Below are 18106 nucleotides of genomic sequence, written 5' to 3' on the forward strand. Positions count from 1 at the left end.
AGGGGGTGAGGGGGTGGGGAGTGTTTCAAGCTTTAATTTGAATAGGTTTATATATCTTCCATACAGCTCTGTCACATGTGTCACATCCATAAAACATGATTTTATGTTTTTACTAGAAACTATACCTTCTAGCTTCATGGGCTCAAGATCAGTGGTCCCTTATCACCTCGTAAGAACTTTCATAGCGTCCTGGCTATTGCAGTCACCTCACTGCAGAATGGTGGTGGTGCTTACCATGTTTGTAGTTGCTGGATAGTAGTAGTGGGACCCATAGCAATAGGGGCTCACACTTATCATTGGCAGTTTTATCAAATGCTTACATACTACTATGTCCTCTTCATGGTCCCTTACACATATTAACTTATTTTATCTTCACATCAATGAATGGAGTAGATACTATTATTATCCTAACAGTTATTTTTTGAATAAAGTCAGACATCCCATTTTATATATGCAGAAGATACAAGGAGTTATACAGCTATAGTTGGTAGAACCAGAATTGGAACAGTCTTATTTCAAAACATGCACCTTTAAATGCAGATGCAGTCATGCTGAGATGTTTTTGGCTTAGGGCAGTGGCCTTCCATTCTCTACTAGAGCGGTCCCTTGTCTTGGCTAGGTTTCTTGGTCAGTTTCAAGCAAACCAGTCTAAAGCATGTAAAATTTGTCTGTTCATGTTTTCCACTGAATTGACTTAAAATTCTATTTTATCCCTGAATTGGGTTCTTTATTGTTATACCACCATAACCATGGGAAGTAAGCATGAAGAGAGCTGTGTAGTTAATTTAAATAATATGCTAGTAAGATACAAGAAAAGAAATGCCAGTGCCAGCTGTACTAATGCCTTGGAACCCCTAACGGAATCTTATGTCTTCATCTGCTTTCTGGCAATACCCAGTAGTCTCTGGTGGCATGCTTTACTTCAGTTCTCTACATTGAACAGGACTGATGTCACTACATGTAACTCAAGCCTCTGAAAGGAAAATGTGAGAAATAATACAGAAAAGAAGAAGCCAAAAGAACAGTAATTCAATTAACTATATTATTATTAATAAAGTAATGGTGACTTTTCTAGGTAATCTAAAAAGTGCCTTTTTGTATTTTAACTCAAAAATCACTTTACTCATGTAAACTGGGATAGGAGGAGTTTCATCTGGTGACTTTTCAGTTCTCACTTGACCTGTCATGTCCACATGGATACAACTGCTGGCCACAGGGAAGAGTGTGGAGCATTCTTCCGCCTTCACTTCCTTGGCTCTTTAGCCCCCATTGAGCTGTGAACAGTGGCTGAGGACAAAAGCTGTATACACTGTACAAACAGAGCACCAAAGCAGCAGTACACTGAGTCATTCTTCGCTCTGTGTGAGAACTGAGGGGGACTCTATTCATTTCCTTTGTGCTGGTGTCTGTCAACAGCGCTGTTTGAGGCAAGGCCTATTGTGCCGGCCAGTGTTTCTTATTGACCTAAGTCTGTGCCTGCTATGTTCCCAGGGTCGAAGTTGCGAGTGAGAGAATGTTTGAAAAGGGTTGTAATCATAGGCTAAATGCATTTTGCTGCATTGTCATCTGACCTATTAAATCTAAACTGTGGTCTGCGTTAATGCAAACAGGTAATTATGTAGTCACAGCTGCAGCTATTGACATCTGGTTACCCATACCCTCTTCGTCTCCTCTTCCTCCCCCCCCCCCCCGCGCCAAAAAATGTGGTGTTTTGTTCTGTGTCTAGGTTCTTATATGCCAGACATTAATGATTTTTAAATGAAATAGATAATAGATTAGGAAGACTAAATGTTCAACAAGGTGGATACTTTAAAACAGTCTCTGCCACAGCTGTTTGCATGTATTTTCCTTTGATAACGCAGTGCTTTCTCATGGCTCCAGATTGAGTAAGCTTGATTCTGCTTTAGCTTTTAAAGAACATAAGGCAAAGGTACCTTTGAGGATTCAATCTTATATAATCCCATCATCACACTACGTCACTGGGAGTGTCGGCCTCTTATAACTTCATTCTGATTACATGGCTACTGATTTTATCTTTAGGTTTCATTGCCCTGCTCTCTTGGCATAGAGTGTTGCTGTGAATTGAGGCTTATGGCAACTAATTGTTAATAACCCTATCCTTTCTAGTTTATTCAGTAGTCTTAAGAACAAAAGTAATGTATAAATTAGTCTTTGCACATCATAGACATTGGAGAACTGCTTTTAGATTAGTAGAAGAGAAAGTATCTAGATATGTGTTCCCAATAATTATGAAATCCATTTACCATATGTTTTTATTCATCTATACAATTTGTTACTTTGTAATATTATAATTTATGGGACTGGGATATAATTTTTTTTTAGGTTTCAGTGTGCTTCAGGCTCGGGATATAATTTTAAAATAAAAATTTATTGTCTTAGTTCTCATTCACAGGCATTGGTCACATGAAATGTATCTGAAATAGAACTGATGAAGAAATAGGAGAAAATGCTAATGTTACCACAATTAGAAGAATAAATATATAGAGAATTATTTAAAAATTAAAAAAAAATAGAGGGAAGCAGTTCTAGGAAATTGTAACTTTAAGGTTTTTCCTAGTGTTTTGACATTCTGTTTCCTAAGTATCTTGATCCAGTATCTCTCAAAGTGAATAGATAGAAATCCCATTGGAACTTTGATGAGAAACCAATCAGGATGCCAGTGTCCATGGACTATGGCACCTTTTGAGCTGGAGTCCTGATCCCAGCTCAGCTCATGCCTTCATGCCATAAATCTCAGTATGTGCTGGGGCTGGTTGCACTGAGCTGTGGTGGCTAGGCACAGGATCTCTACCTGCTTGCTAGGGAATGGAATACAGTGATGAAGAACAGATGACATTTACCCTTGGGGAGCACAGATTAAATGCCTTTTTTTTTTTAACCTTCCTCACCACAAGCATAATTTTGGGGGGAAATGGCATAGCTAGTGCATTTAAGAGGATGAGTATTATTAGAATTTAAAAAATACAAAATTTGTTCTACCTTTGAAAATGTAGGTCAACAATGAAGAAATACTTTTCCACCTAAAAATTATATTTTCGGTTAATATTTCTAAGTCAAGTTCCATCTTCCATCTATATAGAATTAAAAATATTTACTAAAACACACACCAGCACTATCTTCACCCTTGGAAATGAAAACTATTTTCAAGTTCTTCTAATGAAATCTTTCTTTACAAACAATACATACTTTTTTTTTTCTTTAGTGCTGCTGGTTCATATAAAGAATTATTTTGACAGCCACCAAGCAGAATCACTTCAAAAGACTTTTCATATTTGTGAGAAATAACAAACCATATGCCATCTTGTAGAACCCTTGATTTGGAAAGAACATGGCTCTTGGCCAGCAATTAATTAAGGCCCTTCTTTGTTTGGGTCATACTGTGGTATTATATAGGTGTGAAATCTTGTGTTTTTACCAGATAGGAATATTCCTGTGTGCCCATGTTGGTAGCTATTACAGAAAGCAGTCCACTTTAGTGTTATTGTCCTACAAAATAATAGGACTCGTATTTATAAGAATTAAAGTGCAAGAAAAAAGGGGGGAAACTACTGAACTACAATGGAAGTATGAACTTAACACTGGGTCATTGAAAAGTGACTCCTCTCACTTTGGTCCATCTAATTCTGCCTTATTGTTAACAAAAAGATGAAAACTGAACATCTGTAGCAGATGTCAGTTGCTAAAGAATATAGGATGAGAAAAGATTACTTAATTATGTGTTGTGGATACTGGGGTACCCTGTTGTCAAAAAGAGAAAATAATTAAGGCTAATCTATTTCCTGCATTTCTTCTGAATCCAGTTTAGATATTCTTAAATTATCTTCAAATATGGATTGTCTCTGATATCAGATTGTAAGGGCTCAATTAGGTTTCAATGTTTCTCTCATCATGCAACTTCACTTGCTCCTCATTATAGCAGTATTAACTTTTTAGTCAGGATATAGTAGTTAAACAGAGTTATGGGGTTTGAGTCTAAAGATTGCAATCAGGGAAGGCTGGCCTCAACAGAGAGCTTCCTTTCACCCATTTTGACTATTGTCAGCGCTTCCCCTCATTCATCCTCATTGCTGTTGATCTTAGCAAGAGACCCAGAGACACTATTGCTTTGCTTACAAATAAGGTTTTATGTTTGATCTTTTCATTTTGCAAAAGATAAAGCACTTAAATCTTAAAAGAGTGCTTTCTTTTTTAATGAACAGCAGAGGCTCTGGGAATTTCAAAAGCTCTATAATGTTTTGTTCTTATGGTAAAAGGGATTCACAACAGACATTGTGATCCAAATACTTGTGTTCTTTTTCACAATAGAAAATTGTTTCTCTAAACACCATTAAAATGTAGACTTCTTTTGCACTTTTCTCCAAACCCTGACAAATAAAAGCAAGCTATGTATGTATTTTGGAGTGGTTTCCTGAACCCTGGCTTAGCTTTTGAATTTCTCCTCCTTTACAGTCAGTACTGGGGCAGTAGTTACCACACTGGATTGAGAGTACCTGGATGTACACATCCCTCGCTCACCCTGCTGTACATTAGTAGGTAGAGTCTGTTACTTATCTTTATCTTAGGAAAAGTGAAAGCATATTGAAGTGCTTTGCAAATAATTGTAGGTGGTTGTAGTATAGCGAGGGTTAACCATCCAGCATTTTCAGTGGCTTAATTAGGCTCTGGCAAAGAGCCAGGATCAGTAGAAAATGGGACAACCACAGAAATCAGTGGGTTTCAGCATCTTGGCAAGGTCTGGAGCATTCAGAGCAGTCTGTGCTTATACCTACCTGTGGTGGGAAAGTGAGAGACTGGCCAGACCAGGGACAAAGCAGCCAGGCATTTTCCCATCCAGCTTTTCCTATTGTATTTGTCTCTTTATAAAGGAAGCAAGAGTACCTGTCACCCAGCAGCACTCCTATAGTGAGTCACTGCTTGGTGCTCGGCTCCTGGAGCCGCCTAGTTTAGACTACAGAGGAAAGCCCCACTGGCTCTCTGAGACTGTGCCTTGTGGAAAGTGGTGTTCCCTGTAAAACAGGATGTCAGGCTTTGAGGCTTGGGAGAATGAGCCATGGGAAAATGTGGCAGTATCTAGCTTCAGTGCTTCAAGAAAGTAAAGTGCGATAGTTTTTATTGTGGTTTTTGATAATATATACAAATTTAAAAGATCAGGAATCGTAACTGCATAGTTTCTACTTCTTAGCTAAATAAATCACTTTGTTATTTGGGTGGTGCCTAACCTAAGATTTTAGGACTAAAGCTTCTGTAGCAATCTTTCTTCTGTATCAAAAACCTGTAGTATAAGTATAAATGAATGTTAAAACCATTTTACATCAGAAACCTCTTTCTGTCCCATTTAGAAATATACTATTTAAATCTTTCAGGATGAAAAACCAAATGTAAAAGTATGTCTATGAAATAAAAACTTAACATAAAATCTTGTTCTTTGAAAAGACTTCATTATAGCCTCTTTATTTTAAAAGCCATTTTCCTCAGAACTATTAAAAATGGATAGAATATGTCCCTGGGAATAACAATTGTATTTTTTTTTTATGTTTTATAACCTCCGTATTACAGAGATCTCCATTTCTCAGACCTGTTCTTTAAAGCATCACTTAATATAGTACTATTTCATGGCCATTCGAAAGCTAATAACAGTATTTTTGCCTTTGATTTACTCCTAGAATTAAAGTCAGATTAACATAGAACGCCATTAGTTCAGTAATCTTTGATGCAGTTAAAAGAACACAGTCCTGTATTTTTTATAAGTATACATGTGAAAACAGGAAAGAATTTTATTCTGAAGTCTGTTGTGTTATGCCTAACTGTTAATGGGCATACTGCTATTGTCTTCACCATGTTCTTATTGTTGACACTCGTTCAGAGGCCACTTTGTGTTGTCTTTAACTCATATTGTCTCCAAAACTAGATTATAATCCATGTCTATGTTTAAGGCAGTGAATGTACATAGATTTACAGCAAACCTTTGCTAACTTCAGTTGTATAATTTGTTTGATTCAAGTGAGTTGAGAAAATCCAAGTAAGTTTTGGTGTATGTGGAGGTTGAATTTGAAATATGTCTTACAATTTCTAAGAAAAATTTACTCTTACTCTTTATACCAGCAAGATCTAGAATCTGTGGTGTGGAACACATACCACTTTTGTGAGTGTTTTAGCTGTGTGCAGAGTAGAGTATCAAGGTAGCTGTCATTTTCTAAATCAGTTTGCTGTTGACATATGCCCATCAACAGAATTCTCAACCTCTCTTTTTGCATTAAGGAAATATACAATAAAACAACTTAGTGAATTATTTAAAAATTGTTGTGGGACCAGCTAAAATTAGGTAGCAATAAAAATAATTTTACAAATAACACATTATGCTATCTGAGGGAGATTTTCTTTCTTTTTTAAGATTTATTCATGCATACAGAACTGGGGTACAGGGTAGAAGTGAAGGGGCAATGAGAGGGTTCACCTGAGACAGAGTAGGGATCAGAACAAACAGATAGACTAAGTACACTGCTGAGGGGAGCAGTGGGTGAGACAGGAGAGGTTTGCTGCACCATGTGGGTCACCACTGGGACGGGGATCAAACTCGCACTGAAGCGACTATGGCTGGCTTACAGTGCTGCCTCCTAACCCCTTGTGCCACTAAGGGTGGGCCCATGAGGGAGATTTTCAAAAGTGATGATAATCTGTCTGGCTGTTACATTATAAGAAATAATAATGGGATGTATCCTAAAAATATATTAATAGGCTATGTTTCGATTAACTTTTCCCCAAGTATCCTACTTCAGAGTTAAAAATACAGATTTTTAACTTAATTTTAATGGCTTGTAATAATACCTATAGTATAATAGTATTCATCTGTACTATCCTGAAAGTTGGCAGATTAAAAAAATGCATTTATTTAGCAAATATATACCAATTTTCTGATATATACCAACTACTATTTTAGATCTTAAAGATACAGAGATGATCATAATGTAGTTCCTTCCCTCTGTAGTCTTACTGTTACAGGGCAACCCAATGTGAACTGGGTTGCCTGTCTGTGGGTCCTTACCCACAAACATAAAATTCAGTGGGACTGCAGGCACACACAAAAGGGTCAATAATGGGTTTATTTACAAAGGGGAAAGGAAAAGGTACAACCCAGGCAAAGAGAGAAAGAGAGAAAGATACAAGTTGACTAGAACATCCTACCAGCTTGGCTGACTTGGAACATAATAGCACCCTGAAAGCTCATCAAGAGCCAAGCAATCAGCCACCAGCTACTCGGTCCAGAGCCAGCATGTCTAACACAAGTGCGGCTAACATAGCTCCGTTATATATCCCCAAAAGTCCCAGAATGCCTGCTTAGCTCTGCCCTTGGGTCCTCGCAGTTCTCTCTTTGGTATTGCGGGGAGTTGTAGTTTGAAGTAGAGGGTGGAGCCTACAAAACTCTGCAGAGTTCCTTCAGGACATCATTTCCCCCTAACATTACCATTAGTTGAATGGACAGACAAAAGCAAAAGCATGCCCAAAAGATGACATAATGGTACTTGATGTCTTAAAGATAGGGCCATTCTTTTATAGCCAAACAGGCGTGGGGGATAGGAAAAGAAAAGACTGTGCTCTACTTCTTGGTGTTTCCTCAAGTTTCTTCATGGATATGACTTTGTCTCAAAGAGAATGTGCTACAAAGTCGAAGGCCTTGTAGGCAGAGAAATGGGTAGCTTATGCCATTCACAGGGGTGAGGAAAAAACAAACAAACAAGCACAGACCATTGAAGACTGCCAATGGCCAGTCCCTGAGTGCAGAGTTCCTGTGGGGCAGCTGCTGCCGGAGGAGAGCCACAGCAGCAAGGCCAGCGTAGGTCCCTCACCATGGTCGACTGTTTTCATGTGAGAAGCACTGAAAGAGGACTACTTGCTAGTTTTGGTCATCAAATTGCTTTGCCAGAGTAGTTATTAGTATTATTTTGCAGTTCATCTTTTTAAATTATTGCTGTTCATGATCTTGTACATGTTGTTTTGGTATGTACAAAGGTCTGTAGATATTTCCAGCAATCCAGGCAATTCACCTAACAAAAGGGCGCCTTCCTCCATAGGATTGATATAATCGAGGTTTGCTATGTCTGTCTTCCATATTGTATTTTTAAGAAAGAAAAATACATAACACTTCTTTTTTCTGATCTAGCCTAAGTACATATAGGTGCATTTTTATTTTAATTAGAGTCAACTGTAGCACAGGATACTGAACAAAAGAAAAGAATGACCTTCTTTGAAGATCTCTAGCCAGGGGACACATTCAGCAGCAGTGGGACAGCAAAGAAAACTGCCAATCAGACATGAAAGAACCAAACTTCGATCAAAGGTTTGGTAGTGAAATTAGTGCGCATGAGCTCAGCGTGTCTGGGTGTTCCCCAAGTCCCTTATAATACCTAGAAAAAGTATCCCAGCCCTCAGAGATACCTGGCATAGATGGAAAGATGTAGGGTTTCTGCTCACATAATAGAAAGGTTGGTGTTATTTTCTGTATCAGAGAGGATTCTCCAGAAAATTTAAGCCAGTAGGTGATAATTGAGATAGAGATGATTTATTTTCAGGAATTGACTCATACAGTTGTGGGAACTAGCAAGTTTAAAATACACAGAGCATGCTGGCAGGCTGAAAACAAGAGTTGATGTTGCTATCTTGAGACAGAATTTCTTCTCAGGAAATCATAACTTATACTCTTGAGACTTTCCACTGACTGCATAAGACCTGCCAACTTTATTGAGGGTAATCATAGACTGTGGGTGTTAATCCCACTACCAAATCTCTTCATAATTACACGTCGATTAGCAGTGGGTCAAATAACTGGTACCCCATGTTGTAGCCAACTTAATACATAAAACTAACCATTGCACTATCCATAGCATCAATCTATATAGAAGCAAAGCCACAATATTTTTTTTATTTCATTTTATTTTTTAAAGATTTATTTATTTATGTATACAGAACTGGGGTACTGGCCAGAGGTGCAGGGGTGGTGAAAGGATTCACCAGAGCCAGAGCAGGGAGCAGAACAGGCAGATTAACGAAGTACACTGCTGAGAGGAACAGCGGCGGGTCAGGAGAGGTCTGCCGCACCATGTGGGTCACCTCCAGGGCTGGGGATCAAACTCACACTGCAGTGGCTGTGGCTAGCTTGCAGTGCTGTGTCCTAACCTGCTGTGCCACCAGGGAGGGCTCAATCACAACATTTTTTTAAATAGCAGTGATTTCATTGTGATAAGAGAACTGAGCACCACGGGAGAGGCAGCAAGAAACTGGGGAGGAGCCCAGTGCAGTGGTCACTCCAGGTCAGGTATTGGAGAGCTTTGTGTAGTTGCATCAGAAAGAATTAATGAGCACATTAATTCCATTATTCTTCACCATGATGTCCCCATCTCCATCCTCCACATATAAACAAGAAGGCTCAGAGAAACCACTAGAAATGTTGCCATATCAAGGCATTACCCAGTATAATGCTGGCACACAAAGGACCAGCACAAAATCAAGAGGCAACATAGGCTTGTTTCTCTTCTGCTTCTCTTAAGTAGATGATGTAGATCTCTATCGCACTCTCACTCGACATGACTTGCCTTCTCTCCTCCACCCTTTCTTTTGCATTTCATTTATCCTTTCCTCAATTGTTAAACTTCTAAAAGAAGCTTTAATAGTCATTTTTGTTTCAATATAAATCAGAACACTAACTGTTAATTTTTAACTTCCTGGAAAAGGAGTTATTACCACCATTTTTTCTCTGTGACTGTAACTGTGTGCATCTGTGCATATAGATACAGTGCTCCTTGTTGAAGTGATTCTGATAGGTTTCTCTGCCCGTGATGACAATGTACCAATGGAGCCAGAATTGTGCACACCCCCTTATATCACAAAATATATACCCAGAGTGGCACTGCATTTTTTTAAGTGAGAGAAAACGGCTGCAGCCTGCTGAGGCAGGCAGCTGCTGCTTGATGTCTTCCACTGTGAGAGCACCTTTCTGACAGGTTCTCAGACTCAATTTTGAGGTCAGAAGAGGATTAGGACAGGAACCCACTTTGTACTGACAGCTGCTCTGTTAGTGCAACTGGCTTCAGCTCCAGGGCTTCTAAAGAATGTTTAATTAATTTTCTTACTACAAAGTTATCTCTAAGAAAGCTGTAATCATGTTTTAACTGGTTTTATTTGCAGGATTATGATTTCCCCCCTCAAATCAGACGATATTTTTGTTCCTGGCCTGCTCTTATTTAACTAATTGCAAAGACAGCTATCCAGTCTTTATTGTTACAGAAATAGATCATTTGCAGAAGAACAAGGCAGCTCTCAAGAGCTCTCTAGTCCTCGTATTGAGCAACTGGTTCTCTGTAGCAGAGACACTACACATGGGAAATACGGTACTCTCTTGAGTGTATGGGACCCTTCCCTATGAAAAGGACCTTATTTCATGTAGGTAGGAAAGCATTACTGGCATGAGGATGCATCTGCTGATACACTTCTGTGGTAGTTATTTTGCCATGTGGAGATGAGGTGCCAGCCCAGTAGGACATTGACATCAGAATGCTCCATAGGAAGACCATTTCTGACTCTACATGAGAACTTCCAAATGTTATTCTCCTGCCAAATTGAGTGTTCTGACACCTCTGTTCCCATTGTAAATTGTTCCTGTCCTCATTTAAATAGTAGGCAACTCATTGAGAATGAACTTGCTTTTAAAGGCTGGGGTAGGAAACAGAAAAATACCAAATGGTCTCTCTGATAGGAGGAATGAAGAGGAATCAAGTAAGGAGTCAGGAAAAAGAGAAGTAACTAGAATAAAGTAAAAATGAATATCATCAGGCAATTATAGATCAGAGACATTCGGTGGTGGGGGGAGGAGAAGGGTCAGGACAGGAGTGGGAAGAGCACCTGGGACTATGGTGATGGTGCACGGGTGAACCGGTGGTGGGAATTTCACAGGGAAATTATACATTGTGCAGAAATGAAGTATGATGTAATGAATATATTTTTAAAAAATAATGGCTGGGGTAATAAGAGGAAGCAAGAAGCTTACTAGAAACTTAGTTTTTTAATATCCCATGTGAAGTTCATCACAATAATACATCTCAATCTGTATGAATAAATTTGTTTATGTCCATCTATATATGATTATAGTCCCCACTAAAAATATTCTAACAAGTTTTAGAAGTTTTTTTTTAATTCATTTATATATTTTTACAGTGTTGTTCATTTTTACACCAGTTTCATTTCTCCTCTGAGGTGTAATCCCCATAAAGTTACCACCACCAAGACACCTGTGAGCCATCACCATAGTCTCTTGTTTTCTTCCCTCCCCTGTTTTGATCTCTCTCCCTCTCTCCCCTGCTGAATGCCTCTGATTTATAGTCTGCCTGCTAGTTTTGTCTCCATCCCACCCCCTTGCCAATCTCTTCTTTAGTTGCGCTATAGTCCTCCTATAAGTGAGAACAGCCAATATTTTTCTTTTTCTTGATGACTTATTTCACTGAACATGCAGCCATGTTGCTGCATGTGACATGAGTTTATCTTTTTTGATTGCTGAATAGGATTCCTTTATGTATATATACCACAGCTTTTTGAGCCACTCATTTATTTTTGGGCATTTAGGTTGTTTCCATAGCTTACCAATTGTAAATAGTGCTGCAATAAACATGGAGTATAGGTTTACTTTTGAATTAATGTTTTTGTGACCTCTGGGTACATTCCTAGGAATTGCTGGGACATCTGGCAGCTCCATTTTTAGTAATTTGAAGAACTTCCACACAGCTTTTCCATAGTGGTTGGACCATTTTGCATTTCCATCAACTGTGTAAGAGAGTTCCTTTTTCTCTACTTCCTCACCAACATTTGTCATTGCCAGCTTTTTCAATATGGGCCATACTCACTGGTGTGAGATGGCATCTCATGTGGTTTGATTTGCATTTCCCTTATTATAAGAGATGTAGAACATATTTTCATATACCTATTGGCCATTTGCCTTTTCTCTTTGGAGATGTATCCTTTTAGTTCCTGTGCTCATTTTTTTAACCATCTTGTTTGCTTTGTTTTTGTTGAGTCATGTGAGCTCTTTGTAGATCTTTGAAATCAGACCCTAATGAGTTGCATGGACTGCAAATATTTTCTCCCATTCAGTAGGGTGTTTCTTTGTTTTGGTTATTGTCTCTTTTGCTGTACAGAAGCTTTTTAGTTTGATGTAATCCAACTGTCTATCTTTTCCGGACGGGAATATTTTTTAATGGCTTAACTTAAATTTAAGCTCTGTAATACATAAAACTGACATGAAGAAAGATGGGCTGGGAATATGTTAAAAGAAAGGCAGTTGTTCCATAATGTGAAAATATTCTCTGAAATCTGTGTTACTATAATACCAGATGCATTAAGTTTTGTAATGTTTTGGCTGATTTCATCTGCAATTAACAGAAATAACATCTTAACTGTCTTAAACAAGTAGGGAATTCTCTAACTAGCATAATAAATAATCCAGGAAAGTTATAATTTATGATAAGAGTGCTAGATTTACCTCTTTATAATAGTCTAGATTGGTCCTGCTCCTCCTCTGTGTTTAAGTTTGTAACTGGGCTTAATCCTTTTATGCTTGCTAGATGGTGGCAACAATGCCAGGTATTCTATCTACAATTGACAATTTGCATAAAAGAAGGCATCTTTCCCTTGCATCCCTTTGAAGAGTAAGAACATTTTCTCACAGAAAGTCCTCTACAGATACTCCTTTATATGTTATTGGCCAGCTTTTATAACATGCTGAGATATAAAGCAGTCCTAACAGAGGGAGATAGCACTGTGATTGATTCATATTTTTCAAGAACTCCTAGGACTAGCTGCAAAATTTGCAGGGTTTAGTGCAAAGTGAAATGCGATGCCCAAGCTAGGTGGGGAAATTAATCTTCCCTTCTTACTGGCCCACTACCTGAGCCCACAGTGGAAACCAGCCCTGGTTTATGTGCCAGGATGCACAGAGGGATCTGGATTGTGGGTGGGTGAAAATTTCCTGACAATGAATCTGTCAATTTGCAGCAGAAATAGCCACTCCTTTCGACAGAGATGCCCAGAAAGCATACCCAACCTCTATGTCCTCCACTCCTTTTCTCATGCCCCCTCTGTGGTCACAGGGTGACAGTAGAGCTTGCGCTTTACTTCACTCATCATGGGATGGAGGAAGGTAGCTGACCTGACCTCAGAAAGCAGGTTTACATATGAACCAACCATTATCTCATATGTTTGAATTACAAAACACATACAAAGATAAACTTCCTAAGAATTTCATGTTAGCAACCATAGAACATTAAATTCTAAATCCCAGGACACTGTGCATGAGTTCCTGAGTCACTGTGATGGTCACACATCAAGAAACTGCCCTGAGATGTCATCTAGATTGGGACTACAGCCGCACCCCCGCCCAGCTCCACAGGGTACCAAAGTGGCCACCTGAACAACATGCATGGGGCTCTGTCAGGAAGGAGAAAGTGGAAGTTGGACAGAAGAGTATTCAGTTGAGAATCAGCAGTGTCTGCTGTATACACCACAACCAAAGAAATCACAGTGGTTTGGTATTTTTATATTTTTCAGATAGATACTGTTAGTGAAATTATGAATCACATGGTAGATCTAACCAAATTTCAGGATCTTGTACAGCTACAACACTACTACTCTGTGTGTCTAATCTGAAAATATTTTCCTACCCATAAGTCTAAAAGATACTTTCCATATTTTTAATATTGTATTCAAAGCTTGATTTTTTCACTGTTTCTTTAATGTAACTGCAGCTTCTTTTTATTGTGATAAAATGCATATAACTTAAAACTTACCATTTAAAGGTATATAATTTAGTGTCACTTAGTATATTCAAAACTATTATGCACTCACCACCACTGACTAATTCCAGAACATTTTTATTAGACCAGAAGAAAATGCTCTACCCACTATATAGCTTATTTTTATGTGTGGTTTGCTACGGGGATCTAATATCTTTATTTCCAGATGTAGGGTTAATTTTCTCAATAAAATTTATTGACTAGCCTATCCTTTCCCCCACAAGTTTAAAATGTTTTTTCTATCATATATGAAGTTCCTTATATATTCTTAAGTTTATATATTCTTAAGTTTTAGGGTGCTTCTCCCCCCACCCCTTGGTTTTCTTGCTTAGGGATTTTAGAAAAATAAATTTACATTTAAATATATGGCCTGTAGTTGGGTTTTTTCCTAACATTCCATTAGTTCTTTCTGTACACACACACACACACACACACATATTATATATATATATATACACAAATATATATATATATGTTCCTAACAAACCATATAACAGATCTCTAAGTGGCCTGTGAATGTGATCAGGATGCCTAAGACGTTCCAGAATTACTGTTTTGAATGTAAAGTCATAGAATTCTATTGGTTGATCTAACTATATTACTAATAAATGTCCCTCGATGGTAATAATAATATGTTGAATTGAAATTTTCTATTTGACAATTTCATAGCTCTGAATAAGATTATTTTTAAATTTTCAGTTCCTGTCTTACTACTGTTCCATACTGAACTAAGTCAGTGTAACTTCTTATAGGAAGTTTCCTTTTGGTAGGTAATGATAACCACCAAAGAAATTTGAGGTACATAAGACTAGCTACTTCTTATAACTTCATATTTAAATTATTGTAAAAAAAATTATTATAAAGCCTATTACATAAAGACACACATAGAGAGATTTATTTACTAAATATTAACAAGCAGGCACAAGGCATTTCTTGAAAATCCCATCACTGAGTGCTTTGAGAGATTCTAATCAATACCTTGCAGAAAAGGATACATTATGGGACAGTTCTGCCTCTTCATACCATTAGCAAACAAACAGAAGCATCTACATTTGTAGCTGTATAGAGGAATGTTTAACTTAAAGGTGAGCTTCATCCACGATGGAAAAGAATAGAATGCCACAGTAGTGTTCTGAGCTCTGCTCATGAAAGGGGTCAAGGGTTTAAAATGCTATTTAGCCAGCCCACGTTGCTCTTTTTCTTTCTTTTCTTTTTTTTTTTTTATTTCACAAATAGGGCCCAGTTTTTTATTCGTCATGTTTATAGCCCAATATTTTCACCAATGAAGCATTTTATGATGTTGCAAATGGTGATTAGCAAAAGGTTGTTGTTCACAGAATATTGGTGGCACTTAGAGGAGCCATAGCTAGAATAGACTGCAGTTGACCACTTCCTGAAGTGTATATAAAGATCTACTTAAAATATTTCAAAGTATATTGGAGACATCATGATGAAGTATATATCTTTTATTAAAGTAAAATTACTTCCGAAAAAGATGCAACTATCAGTTCCCTTATATATCTAGTTAGATTTTTTATTCCTTTTGTAAAGAGGTCCATTTTAATGAAACAGAAACACTATCTTCAGCATTAGTTCCTGTCAAATTTAATTGTACCTTGGTCTGATTCTCAGGTTATTTTGATGCTTTATAAAATGATGTTAGAAAACCAATTGCTTGTTTCTAATTCTTAAATTTTTAGACACAAATCTATTCATTACTTAGTTTGTTAAAATTAAAGTAGGAATTAAAACTATGTAATTGTAAGGCTTTTTTTTCTGCAGAGAATGCTAAGGAATCAAGAAAGTAAAGTGATCAAAACCTTGTAACATCCTTTAAAACAGTTTGGAAATATAATGTGTTATCGGTAGAAATTAAGCTGTCTTCATCCTTCCCTTTGTCTCCTGTAGCTGTTGTCACATCACTTGCTCTTCAGAGTATGACAGGCAAGCAGCTGCCTTCATAGCCATTGCCAGTACTAGAGATTTTTCTAGGTCTTGAGCACTCTTCTTTCATCTGTAAGAACAAGCAAGGCAGCTGTCTTTATGTATTGGGGTAGCATTGGCATGATTTGCTTAAGGCAGCTGCTAGTTTGACTTCACAGCTGGGGAAATAGTACTTAATATTAACAGCAGAATTTAACCAAATTATGAAAAAGATAATTGACAGGGGCAATCTTTTAATCTTAACTCTGATCTAATTCTAATGTAATAGGACTATGGAGGCCTCCTAAAATACAGATAATTAATAGAAGTTTATTGAAGTGTTTTAATTGCTATCTTTCCCCATCCCTCCCCCTTGGAATTTCCCTTTCCTGAATGATTTAGAATTATGATATACAACTGTTGGATTTTTGTTTGTGACATATTCAAAATACCTTTTATCTGTAGGCTCTCTATAGTTATGAAATTTTTTTGTTATATTAACCATAGTTATAATAGCTTATTGGAAAACTTGAATATGTTTAAAAAGCAACCTCAAGACCAGTCTACCTCAAGTGCACAGTCTACAGACCACTGTTGTCCAGAGATCCATTTTGATGGAATCAATGAAAACACAAGTATTCTTGAGAACTGTTGGGTAAATTCACATTGACCCATAGCAACTCTGACTCCAGACGTCTAGGACTGGTCTTCTCAGCTTTGTTTACAGAAATTGAATGAAAGAAGCTAGTGTTACAGAACCAGATGGATACAAATATTGCCTGGAATTGGGTCTTTAGCCTGATATTTGGGAGATAATTCTGGAATTTTGAGTCCCATCTTCTAAATCCCAGAGATGTCAAGCCTTCACTTGGGCAGAGCTGGTTCTAGAAACTGAGCCATCCTGCACTAGCTATAAAGTTTTATTTATGCTTATAAAAATTTGCAAGTATCTTGAGTTGGTGACTTTATTTTCACCTTTCTTCCAAATGAACTACTTCCTTAGTGTAGTGCAGCCTGGATCATCCAGGGAGAGTCCTTGCAGTCTCTGTTGCCAAGTATTTACCCTCTTTCTGTAGAATTAAAACACAGTTGCTGAATCTCCTCCAACAAACCAGAAATATTCTTTTTTAACCATGCAGTTTTTAATTCACTGCTTTCAGATACTTTGAAAGCTCAGTAAGAAACTTTCTGTGCACTTAGGGTCTAGGTTGAGTCTCACCTCTCTGTGTTTTAGCTGATAAAGCTTATTTACTAACCTTTTCAACAAATTTTCTGGACATCTGCGCACATTAAGATAAGTTAAATATATATTCTGTGCTTGAACTCCTTCCATAGATTGAGGTCAAAGTAATTAGAATGAATTTTTAAAACTTTTAAAAATCTTAATCCCTTTCTTCCTAATTTATAGTTTTCAACCTTAAATTTGTATGCTGGATAATGCAATGGAAGATATACATATCTGCCTTCTCTGTATAGCTCAGTGAATTGTTGAAACAGTTTTCTCTTACATTGCATGTGGCTTATCTGTGGGAATGAACTCAACTTTTCAGCATTTAAAAATCAAACTTCTCAAATTCATTTCTAGCACATAGTTTGTGCTACCTAATTAGCCTTATAAAAACTTGAGGCTAAAATCTTGGATAATTGAATTCCATCATAAATGTCATATTGGTTTAGAACAACTGAAGGAAGGCTGTTTGACTAGGTAATTTCTCAGAGAACCTTAAGGATGTAAATTTTTTTATGGAGGTATGTAACTGGTATATAACATTATATTAGTTTCAAGATGTACAACCTAATGACTTCATATTTGCCTGTATTGCGAAATGATCACCATAGTAAGTCTAGTTAACATCTATCACTATACATAGTTAAAAGACATTTTTTTCTTGTGATAAGAACTTGTAATATCTACCCTATCAGTAGCTTTCAAATATGCAATTCAGTATTATGAACTGCGCTCACCATGTTGTACATTACATCCATCACCCACTTTGTTCACCCCCTTTGCTGACACCACCATAAGACAAATTTCTATGTATATTTACTTTGTTTTGCTCTACAGATGTCTGTCTTAATAATTGCCTCGTGTTGGAAGTGTATATTAAATAATGTCCAGCTGTAAGACTGTACAAACACAATATATTATATACAGAAAATAATAGATAAAATAATAGATAAAATAATAGCTATATCTTTGTGCCATCTGAAGCATCTTTCTTCAGTAGTGATCTGGAAGAATAGAAGAAGCAATGTGTTATTTACCATATTTGAAATTAAGAAAGGTCTGGAAATTTAAAGGTATTTTTATATATCTTTCCTAATTTATA

General features: G+C 37.2%; 1 protein-coding gene across 1 annotated transcript in view; it reads left to right on the forward strand.

Annotated features, from left to right (window-relative positions):
• Window positions 1–18106, forward strand: part of MRPS28 (mitochondrial ribosomal protein S28) — a 76368-nt gene that overhangs the window by 35520 nt on the left and 22742 nt on the right. The gene's annotated exons all lie outside the window — the stretch shown is intronic.

Source organism: Condylura cristata, unplaced genomic scaffold, assembly GCF_000260355.1.
Source record: "Condylura cristata isolate star-nosed mole 26May11 unplaced genomic scaffold, ConCri1.0 scaffold00009, whole genome shotgun sequence".
Classification (NCBI taxonomy): domain Eukaryota; kingdom Metazoa; phylum Chordata; class Mammalia; order Eulipotyphla; family Talpidae; genus Condylura; species Condylura cristata.